This window comes from Anomaloglossus baeobatrachus, chromosome 8, assembly GCF_048569485.1.
Source record: "Anomaloglossus baeobatrachus isolate aAnoBae1 chromosome 8, aAnoBae1.hap1, whole genome shotgun sequence".
NCBI classification, from domain to species: Eukaryota; Metazoa; Chordata; class Amphibia; order Anura; family Aromobatidae; genus Anomaloglossus; species Anomaloglossus baeobatrachus.
Window position 1 is genome coordinate 229153113 of NC_134360.1, and position 11584 is coordinate 229164696.

Below are 11584 nucleotides of genomic sequence, written 5' to 3' on the forward strand. Positions count from 1 at the left end.
TTGATGTCTTCTTATCTCCGATGTAATCTGGCATAAACACAGTCTCTTAGAAATAAATCCTTTGATAAAAATGAATGGTTACCAATTTATACAGTCCCGTATTGCGTTTATCATCGTTAGATCAAAGTCCATAAACTTTATTCTTTATTACAAAGTCCATAGCCAATGTTGATAAACCACAGTTCATGAGTGTAGAAGAATAGCAGAAGTCTTTGATGTCTGTGTAGTGTAATTTACATTAGTCACCTTTATCCTCCATGCTGCCTGTTGTCAAATCCTGGAACAGATGTTAAGACGTTTTTGGTCAGCACGACAGGGGTTAACTTTAACACGTCATTGCTCTTCTTAGTATCTGTAGTGAGGTCTTAATGCACAGACCATGTGTCATTGTCCATCCTAGAACCATAGGATCACTGTGTTTCTGAGGTGCAAACACGGTAAGTGTATTGTATGTTTCACAGTCTCATTTGAGACGTTACCCTTTTGGACCTTTTTGCAGAATCCCTTTTAACTTTAGGAAAATTATAAAGTCTTTTTTATCTTCTGTAATCTTGATTGAAGACTTCATTCCCTAATCTAGATACCAAATATGGCAATAACTATCACTAATAAATGTCACAGCGTATCATAACTCTAATACTATAATACTATGTCATTATTATTATCGTAGAAGTATTAATATAATTGATACTTAGAATGATGTAATAATACTGCATAATGGTATAGACGATAGTATTTCATGTAATAACCTTTTTGTCATTGGTGTATTACCCTTCCAAACCCATAGGTGGCAATGTGTTGAATGTAACCAAAATATAATATAAAATATGAAACAATATAATGTGTACCTATAACATGTATCATATTATAAATATGAAAGGCAACAATGTAGCTTATTTAGTTAGATCATTTGTAAAATTATAAACCAAAGCAAATAACCTTTTAGGAAAGACTGGATGATACCATCAAAACACAATAATACCCATTACAAATTATTATTGATTAAAAATATAATATTAATATTATTTGTAAATATAGGAAGGTAAACCTAGATGTACCTCGATCTTCCATCTTTATTACTCTAATTTAATTTATTTGATTTGTCTATTATTTATTAAATAACCTACTATAAGAAAATGTGTAACTATAAATAATATTTCATCCTTATTGTGTTAACATACAGTTAGGTCCAGAAATATTTGGACAGTGACACAAGTTTTGTTATTTTAGCTGTTTACAAAAACATGTTCAGAAATACAATTATATATATAATATGGGCTGAAAGTGCACACTCCCAGCTGCAATATGAGAGTTTTCACATCCAAATCGGAGAAAGGGTTAAGGAATCATAGCTCTGTAATGCATAGCCTCCTCTTTTTAAAGGGACCAAAAGTAATTGGACAAGGGACTCTAAGGGCTGCAATTAACTCTGAAGGTGTCTCCCTCGTTAACCTCTAATCAATGAAGTAGTTAAAAGGTCTGGGGTTGATTACAGGTGTGTGGTTTTGCATTTGGAAGCTGTTGCTATGACCAGACAACATGCGGTCTAAGGAACTCTCAATTGAGGTGAAGCAGAACATCCTGAGGCTGAAAAAAAAGAAAAAATCCATCAGAGAGATAGCAGACATGCTTGGAGTAGCAAAATCAACAGTCGGGTACATTCTGAGAAAAAAGGAATTGACTGGTGAGCTTGGGAACTCAAAAAGGCCTGGGCGTCCACGGATGACAACAGTGGTGGATGATCGCCGCATACTTTCTTTGGTGAAGAAGAACCCGTTCACAACATCAACTGAAGTCCAGAACACTCTCAGTGAAGTAGGTGTATCTGTCTCTAAGTCAACAGTAAAGAGAAGACTCCATGAAAGTAAATACAAAGGGTTCACATCTAGATGCAAACCATTCATCAATTCCAAAAATAGACAGGCCAGAGTTAAATTTGCTGAAAAACACCTCATGAAGCCAGCTCAGTTCTGGAAAAGTATTCTGTGGACAGATGAGACCAAGATCAACCTGTACCAGAATGATGGGAAGAAAAAAGTTTGGAGAAGAAAGGGAACGGCACATGATCCAAGGCACACCACATCCTCTGTAAAACATGGTGGAGGCAACGTGATGGCATGGGCATGCATGGCTTTCAATGGCACTGGGTCACTTGTGTTTATTGATGACATAACAGCAGACAAGAGTAGCCGGATGAATTCTGAAGTGTACCGGGATATTCTTTCAGCCCAGATTCAGCCAAATGCCGCAAAGTTGATCGGACGGCGCTTCATAGTACAGATGGACAATGACCCCAAGCATACAGCCAAAGCTACCCAGGAGTTCACGAGTGCAAAAAAGTGGAACATTCTGCAATGGCCAAGTCAATCACCAGATCTTAACCCAATTGAGCATGAATTTCACTTGCTCAAATCCAGACTTAAGACGGAAAGACCCACAAACAAGCAAGACCTGAAGGCTGCGGCTGTAAAGGCCTGGCAAAGCATTAAGAAGGAGGAAACCCAGCGTTTGGTAATGTCCATGGGTTCCACACTTAAGGCAGTGATTGCCTCCAAAGGATTCGCAACAAAATATTGAAAATAAAAATATTTTGTTTGGGTTTGGTTTATTTGTCCAATTACTTTTGACCTCCTAAAATGTGGAGTGTTTGTAAAGAAATTTGTACAATTCCTACAATTTCTGTCAGATATTTTTGTTCAAACCTTCAAATTAAATGTTACAATCTGCACTTGAATTCTGTTGTAGAGGTTTCATTTCAAATCCAATGTGGTGGCATGCAGAGCCCAACTCGCGAAAATTGTGTCACTGTCCAAATATTTCTGGACTTAACTGTATTAATATAAACATAATGTATTACTAGGAAGTAAACAATTGTATATATTGATGAAGGAAGTATCTTTTCTTCTAAAAAATGGAACTTTTCCCTTTTTATATGATTCATATTTAATAAAGTAATATTCTTATATTAGATATTACTTAACTAAATATTGAAGTGTTTTCTCAATTGAGATATTTAAAATTTGAAGAAAAAAATAAAAATTGTAGAATTAAAATTTTGATTAAAAATGTGAATATTAAATAATAATAATTAATATAAAAAATAGGAAGAAAAGGAAAAATGAAAATCGGAATAAAAATAAAAATTGAAATAAAAATAAGGCCTTCTATGTATATAACACCTATGTCTTTAATAATACATAACCTTAATGTTACCAGTATCTTATAGGATTTCCATACCTATCATATCAGTAACCTATAAATAATTAAGTCATGTAACCTTGCAAATAATACTCTTCTCTTAGTATATAAATGCATCATGATATACTTCAAATATATTTTTTATTCCCAATTCTTCCCTTATGCTTGAAATATTAATTATTAAAGTATCCTGTAAACACATATATTTATCAAATATAAATGTGTGATTGAGACCAAACCTTTCCCTTTCAATATCATGAAATATGATATTATAAAAATTAATATGTCAAGATTAAATTAAATTAAAATTTATGTTATATATCTTCAAGACCATATAAGAAAAATGATTACCAAAAGGAAGTAACTCATAACTGTATAAAAATCAAAAGTTAAAACCTTATTCTAGAGTGTAATCCTTCAAAATAAACCCTTAATAAAAAATCCTAACATCTCTATACTAAAGAAATGTGTCTAAGAATAAGATATATTCAGTATAAGTTCCTTCATTATTTATACTTATGTACTATAACTTATTTATTCTAATAATATACATACATATTATAACCTCGGAGTTAAAACAAAAATTCCCTTTCTTTTTTTTTTTGGAAACTTCAAGTACTCGACATTGGCCGCTGCTCAGACAATCAATCATTCATAGACACATCTATGCACACAAGACTGTCATGGTTCTTTAACATATACTTCTACATAGAAACATTGACAGACACATATCCCTTTTTCCAATTATTCTATGCGCATTTCAAAAATTATGTTACTAATTTGAAGTACTTCTTGAAAAATACAAATTCCAATGTATTACATACTGTACATTTGACCATAGAACAAACATTTATTATTAGCTTTAGTAATTCAAGTCACATGCTCTGGTCACGTGCAAAGAACACCATTCCAAAACAGCAAGCAGTTTTACTACACTCCAAAGCTCAGATTACATTTCTAATAACTCTAAAGAAGATATATATATTCATAAAAGAAACGTTAAACTAATGGTTCTCTGGCAATTGGTACCTGAGAAAATAATGCTTTCGCGATTAACCTTACACAATAAGATATATGTTACCTGATTGAGGACAAGAACAAATGTATAAATAAAAAGTTAATACTTCATCAATCTGCTTTACTGATAAATTCTGAGGGAAATAAAAGAATAAAATTATTATCATATTTATGATAAAAATGAAACACTTAGAATCTGTTACTTTCTCTTATTATTTCATTTTAAATATCATTATCCATATACAGAGATCAAATTATTAATTTATAACATTTAACTATCATTTTACTAAATGAAAATATGATCTTGATTTACTATCACTACTTTTAAAATATATATATATATATATATATATATATATATGCATAAATTCACTGTATATGAATAATCATATTTATCAAACAATAAACTTAATTTACCCAAAAATCCACTTTATTTAGCTGAAGACCAAACCTAAATTTTTCTTCAAAGATTCGTTGTAATTCAAGTTTGTCCCTTAAATGAGAAAGAATTTCTCTCTCTGAAAGACCCCCCAGCTGTTGCTGGCTGTCAAATTCTAACCCAGGGAAAGAATCTGCACAAGACACCTGTTTCTGTCTTTCAAAGCTTTTACTCATCATTTGTCTGGGACCATCAATCCCAGTGACCAATCCCTTCACTGGAGACAAGGGAAACAAAGGTTTTTCCTGTGGAAAAAGATTTTTAGATGATAATAATTGGGATGGATTGTATGGTTTATAACACGTATGCATTTTCCTGCGAATTTCATATATCCTGTCACAGAAATATCTGGATATGGGAGACACTGTTGGTTTTTCACAGAAACTCTCCCTTTTTCGTGTTGATTTTTCAGAATTAATTAATTTCTGTTTTGATTGACTTTTCATAACAAAATCGATAAATGTCGTACATTCGAATAGGGACTTTTTATTTAATGCCACCGCACAAGCTGCATTATCAAGGAAATTAAATTTCTTGATGAATAAACGTATCATTCCATCCAATCTGACATTTGGAATGACCGCCCTATACAAACGTTCAAAAACGGACATAAATGAGAACATACTCTCATTCTGTTCAATTTGTAATTCCTTTAACATCTCATAATTTGGATCAGATTCATTCCTTGCACAGAAGATGAGATTTTTCAGCCTTATGATATCGTTATCATTTGAACAATCAAATGTCTCATTGTCAGAAGACTTTTTTAATGCCAATTGTCTAAAGAAATGTTGAGGTATCCACATACGGAATAACTGATTCGTCTCACTATTGGTTAAATTTAACTTCTCAACGGAATTTTCAAATATCTCTGAATTTCTGCAAACATGTATTTTAGGATTATATGCGGGAATTAATTTGCATATGTCCAATAGACTCTTTCTAAGTTTAATTCCTAACTTAGTCTCTTCTATTTTTTTAAACTGATCGTCGCCATTTTCTCTCTGCACGTGTCCTTCTCTGACAACTTTCTGCACGTGTCCCACTCTGGCTCCTCCCCCTTCTGGCTTCACTACGTCATTTCCTGCTTCTTTCTCAGTATGCTGAAAGTCACCTTGATTAGGTAGCACGTGTCTGTCGCCATTGTCAAGATTCTGATTTGAATTACAGTCTAAATCTGACTTTTCATTTGCAACATTACAGTCAGAATTCACAATATCACTGACTGACATTCCAAGTTCTAAGCAGTCTTTGGATTTCTCTATCACTGACTCTCCTGACAATTCAGGTTGTCTATTTCCACCATTTTTACATTTTTCTACGATTAACTTGTGAAAATCATAGACTAAATGACAGACATTTCTGATTTTCTGTTTCTCTCTACTAAAAGACCTTGCACATTCTATACGTGAATTCTCAAGTTCCCACTCCCCATAAAAGCGTAACCAAATCTCTTCCACATTAGAAATATCTGAATAAGTGAACTGAATTTTACTTTGCTTAACATATGAAGAGATAAAATCCATTTTCTTACCTGAACTGATCAGATGATCTCATGGATGATCCTCTAAGACTTGATTCACCTTGCTCAGCACGTCCAATACTTCTTATGGACTGACTTTATCTTTCTTGCTCAAAAAATACGTCAAAAGTTAACTTCTGTGGCTTTATAAAGACTTTAAAGTTCATTCAAAAAAACTTTCATGCAACTTGACTTATACGTATTTCCTAGGTTCTGCGTGATTTTTTATAAATTGTCGATTCCCTCTCACTTTGCAGCAGGAGACATATGTCTCTCTCCCCCCTTATGCAAAGTGAAGGAAGAAGCACAAAAATGAAAAAAAAACACGAATGACTGAGCTCGCCAAAATGTTAAAAAATATACTCTTAAATATATTTTTCTTCAAATACGTAAAGGCGCATGAAAGACAGAACTTCAAAAATGTAAAAAATAAATGTATTTTATCTATTTAAAAATGGTTGCCAGGGTTCAGTTACAGAAAGGAAAAATAATATACTTCATTAGCTTACGGAAAAAGAGTTAATTTAGTCCATACTGATCAATAGAAAATCTTCACCCATCTCTCCTTGGTTTCTGAATGGCAAAGCAGGGGTGATATCCCTTAGGCTGGACAGCGTGTGTTCATCTTGCAGCCTCGGAGTCTTCTGGCAGCAGGCAACGTGCAGGAGCGAACCAGTAGCCCCCTCCATCGTGTGTTATATACCAACTGTTCAGTCCATATAGGGTGTTTTAGTTGAACATAGTTCCATATGACATAATCTTCTAGAAGCTTCCAGAAGATTCAAATATATCCTTCCATGTCAGTACTCAAGTATATTCAATATGGATCTATTCCTTATAAGAACTTTATTAATAAACTATGCCCTCCAACATAAACAGAACTGTGAACATATATGTCCTACTATAAAATATTTGATAACTAGATGTATTAATTTTAATGTTTTTATATATACATTTATGGGAAACAACGGAATCCACCTGACGGATTGCGTTGTTTCTGAAAGCGGCGGATTGTGACGGATACTAAATAGCGGAAATGTGAACATAGCCTAACACATTCCGACGGATTCCAGCGACCATAGGCTTCCATTATAACCATGACGGATGCCGACAGAATCCTGTGCGGTACATTTTTTTTTTGACGTTGCAAAAAACTTTACATTCTGCGTTGCTTCCGACGGCTGTCAGTCATTTCACGATGCAACGCAGGGCCAGCAGCCATAATCCGTCGTTAATACAAGTTTATGGGGAAAAAACTAAAGCTCTGCAGGATTCAGTTGTTTCTCAAAATGACGGATTGTGACTGATGGAAACCAACGGAAGTGTGAATGTAGCCTTATAGTTGAGCCCACCCCATTGTATTATACAGCCGCCACCTGCATCTAACAGCAGAGACCGGATTTAACAATTTAGATGTCACTTTTACAAATATTTAGTTAATATATATAGTAGCAAGCTAAAGTTTTGCATTTTTTTAACAGTGTGATTACTTCTCTCCAGTTGTTGAGATGCAATTTTCATGGTGATGAATTGAAAGTGCATGAAATTATCATCATACAAGACCTTAATTTTAACCAAAATGTTTGTGAATATAGGTACGGTCACTTAATTAAAGAAAACTGATTGCCAAAAGTTTAGCACATTCTATATACTGATCACAACATAGAGAGTATCTCATTGCTTACAATGTCATAACTTAGTATTTTGTGGCATAATCTCTTGCTTTAATTCCTGCACCACACCGATGGGGCATTGAAGCCACTCATGTATTCAAGACATCTTGAGGGATCTTGCTCCATTCCATTTGCAAATCTGCAAACAATTCATCTTTACTGCTCTAGGCCCCCCCCAACTCGTCGTCCTAACTCATCACAAAGATGCAGTATACGGTTTAAATAAGGTGATTTGCTCAGAAATTGTGACGGGCGAACATTTTTCATTGCTAACCAATTTTTTACTAAATTGGATGTGTGCTTAGGATGATTGTCTTGCTGGAATTTGCAGCCCCTGAATTCTTCGGTTTTACCATGTGGCAGCATTACATTCTCCAGTATATCCTTGTACATTATAGCTTTCATATTTCCATCGAGGACCAATGGCAGATGCAGAAAAGCAGCCCCAAACCAACCATGATGTTGCCACCACCATGTTTCACTGTAGGTGATTGGTACCTTAGATCATTTTGTTTTCCAATTGAGCAGTATATATAGTGCTACCATCACTACCAAACAGATTGCATTTGGATTCATCCAACCACACCTTTGACCAATCTGTCTCTTTCCATTGCCTGTGCTCATGGGCAAACTCAAGTTGGACCTTCCGGTTCTTTGCAGAGATGAAAGGCTTCTTGACTGGAAATTATGCATTCAAGCCTACTTATCTTATCCGTCGCACCACAGTTTGACGATTCACTTTGAGCCCATAGTCTTCTATCATTTTGTGCACTGTTACGGACATCAGATACAGACTTAAGGCCCCATCACACACAGAGATAAATCTTTGGCAGATCTGTGGTTGCAGTGAAATCATGGACATATTGTTCCATTTGTACACAGCCACAAACCTGGCACTGATTGTCCACAATTTCACTGCAACCACAGATCTGCCGCAGATTTATCTCTGTGTGTAAAGTGGCCTTTATTCTTAATAATATGAACTTTGGAGGACATTTTCGTTGGTCGTCCACTTCTAGGTTTATCAGCTGTTCCATAAACTTTTTCTTTTCTTTATTATACGTGACACTTGACTCAGAACAGTTAATTCCATCGCGGCCTCTTTTTGGCTTTTGCCTGACTTCCCTCTGAGAATAATAAGCTTCCTGACATCTGATGATAAATTTGGATTTGTCTTTGCCATGTTTTATCCAAAAAACACACACACAAAAAAAAAATAAAAAAAAAAATAGGCCAAATTAGACTACCCATAACAAAATATGCAAAACATGTGGCTCAGCAAATGTGGAAAATGTCAAGCTATCACTAGAGGGCGCAGGGACTCAAGTAGGAAAAGAACTCCTGAGTGTAGTTAGACAGAAGCCCACTAGAGGTCACTAACACAAGAGCAGGGATAGACAATCAGTCAGGGTCTATGCAGGGATGTCACGTCTGTACCGAGGAGAAAACAAGCCAAAGTCAAAGAACATGGCCGAAGTAAAAAAAAAAAACGGGAGAGCAAGTAAGCACAGGGGAGGACGTGGGGAACACGGGACAGAACAGGAGACTGGAGGACAGGGAGGTATGGACAAAATGGCGAGTAGGAGGGACGAAGGTACAGACAGGCCGGAGAAACGGAGGTCAGGTTAGAGGGACGGAGGTCAGATCAGGTCACATAAGAGGGATGGAAGTCAGGATGGGGAGGGGGAGAGGAGGTCAGGACAAACAGTACCGAGTAGCAGGACAAGAACCAGAGAACGTCTAACAGGAGCGAAGCACACAGCGGAGCTGGAAATGTCCCTGGCGGCTTCCCGAAGACAGCAACACCAAGATATGGCGGCGTGACCCTCGGAACGAGGCCAGAACAAACAGGCCCCTCCTGGAGGCCGGATACATGTGCCGGCTCAGGAATGGCAGAGTCGTGCATGAATCATGACAGAAACTAACTCATAAAGGGATAAAATTATGTAAAACACAATTTTCATCCTTAGACCTGACCACCATTTACTTCTAGTTTACTAAAATCACCAGGAAAATGGCATCACAACAACCAAACAGAAGTAATCACATAAAAAAAATGCAAAAAAAAAAAGGGTGGTGCAGCACTGTAGAGGGTTTGTGGGTGAGAGTCATACATATATATTGTATTCTATAGAGGATGGGTAACCAGTGCAATGAATGGCACAGGGTGGAGGCATCGGTGTAGCAGCAGCAGCACAGAACTACAGTATGACACCGGATGCTGCATTCAGGATAGATTGGAGAGGGGAGAGTTTGGGTGACAGATTAGTAAGGTTGCAATTGTCCAGAGGAGAATGAATAGGAGCGACAGGAAGAGTTTTTGGAGTTTCACAGTTTAGAAAAGGTCGGATTCTGGAGATGTGCAAGAACCTATATATGTTTGGTATAGCCGTAATCATTATACCCTGGCGATTCATGATACCAGGTCACTTTTTCTGCACAAATGGAAAATCAAAAGTCAATAAATGATGGTGGAATTTCTCTTTTTTCACCATTTTATCACATTTGGATTATTTTTCCCATCTTTCAGTCCACTATATGTTAGAATAAATGGTGTAATTTGTAAGTACAGCTCGTCCTGCAGTAAACAAGCTACAGGAAAGGACAGATAAAAGCCCAAAAAATGGAAAATCACCGATGCTGAAGTGGATAGAGGCTGAGGCGGATAGAGGCTGAGGCGGATAGATGCTGAGGTGGATGGAGGCTTAGGCGGAAGGAGGTTGAGCCGGATAGAGGTTGAGCCGGATAGAGGCTGAGGCGGATAGAGGCTGAGGCGGATAGAGGCTGAGGCGGATAGAGGTTGAGCCGGACAGATGCTAAGGCGGATGGAGGGTGAGCCGGATAGACGCTGAGGCGGATAGAGGCTGAGGCGGACAGAGGCTGAGGCGGATAGAGGCTGAGGCAGATAGAGATTGAGCTGGATAGAGGCTGAGGTGGATGAAGGCTGAGGTGGATGGAGGCTGAGGCGGATAGATGCTTAGGTGGGTAGAGGCTGAGGCAGATAGAGGCTGAGATGGATAGAGGCTGAGGCGGATAGAGGCTGAGGTGGATGGAGGCTGAGCTGGATAGAGGCTGAGCTGGATAGAGGCTGAGCTGGATAGAGGCTGAGGCGGATAGAAGCTGAGGCGGATAGAAGCTGAGGCGGATAGAGGCTGAGGCGGATAGAGGCTGAGGCGGATAGAAGCTGAGGCGGATAGAGGCTGAGGCGGATAGAGGCTGAGGCGGATAGAGGCTGAGGCGGATATAGGCTGCGGTGGGTAGAGGCTGAGGCGGATAGAGGCTGCGGCGGATAGAGGCTGCGGTGGATAGAGGCTGAGGCGGAGAGAGGCTGAGGCGGATAGAGGCTGCGGTGGGTAGAGGCTGAGGTGGGTAGAGGCTATGGTGGGTAGAGGCTGAGGTGGGTAGAGGCTAAGGCGGATAGAGGCTGAGGTGGATAGAGGCTGAGGCAGGGAGAGGCGGATAGAGGCTGAGGTGGGTAGAGGCTGAGGCGGATAGAGGCTGAGGTGGGTAGAGGCTGAGGCGGATAGAGGCTGAGGTGGGTAGAGGCTGAGGCGGATAGAGGCTGAGGCGGATAGAGGCTGAGGTGGGTAGAGGCTGAGGTGGGTAGAGGCTGAGGCGGATAGAGGCTGAGGCGGGTAGAGGCTGAGGTGGGTAGAGGCTGAGGCGGATAGAGGCTGAGGTGGGTAGAGGCTGAGGCGGATAGAGGCTGAGGTGGATAGAGGCTGAGGCGGATAG